The sequence below is a fragment of the Penaeus monodon genome, chromosome 23 (assembly GCF_015228065.2).
Source record: "Penaeus monodon isolate SGIC_2016 chromosome 23, NSTDA_Pmon_1, whole genome shotgun sequence".
Classification (NCBI taxonomy): Eukaryota; Metazoa; Arthropoda; class Malacostraca; order Decapoda; family Penaeidae; genus Penaeus; species Penaeus monodon.
This window is the reverse complement of record NC_051408.1, coordinates 20,524,576-20,525,083: the sequence shown is the minus strand read 5'-3', so window position 1 is coordinate 20,525,083 and position 508 is coordinate 20,524,576. Positions and strand designations below refer to the sequence as shown.

Genomic DNA, 508 nt, shown 5'->3' with positions numbered 1-508 from the left:
TGGTTCAGGACGATTAAAGAATGGGAAAATGTGTAAATAGATACATCGGAATCTGCAATAATGCTTTTTGTATAAGGGTCTGAGGAGGAAGATAAAATGATAAAATATTAGAGAATGCAAGATTGAGGGAGCATATAGAGTAGTAAGTTTATGAAACAATAAATCTAGCAAATAAACAGGTACCCGAGCATTTTTTTCGTATCTTCATCCATATCGCCAGTTCTGTCAGCCTAACGTAGCAATCATTGTATTTGCTATGGGTCATTGGCGTTCACGTGGCTGCTGACCATGAAGAGAAGGGAGGGAGGGGGAACTTGCCCATTTCTCACGGCACCCCTACCCCAGGCCATTTTATGAAAATATGACTGCGAACTGGGCGTTGTTTTTCCGCTTAGAAACCTGTAGCATGGCGAGCTATGGGCTTCATCATCTACTGTTTTGCCAAGCACAGTAACCTAGTAACGGGTCTCGTACCTGACCAGCAGTCAGGTGTTTGTTGTTCAGTTCT

General features: G+C 42.7%; 1 protein-coding gene across 1 annotated transcript in view; it reads left to right on the top strand.

Moving 5' to 3' along the window:
- Nucleotides 1-508, top strand: part of LOC119588173 — a gene marked incomplete in the record, with an annotated part of 39,156 nt that overhangs the window by 33,925 nt on the left and 4,723 nt on the right.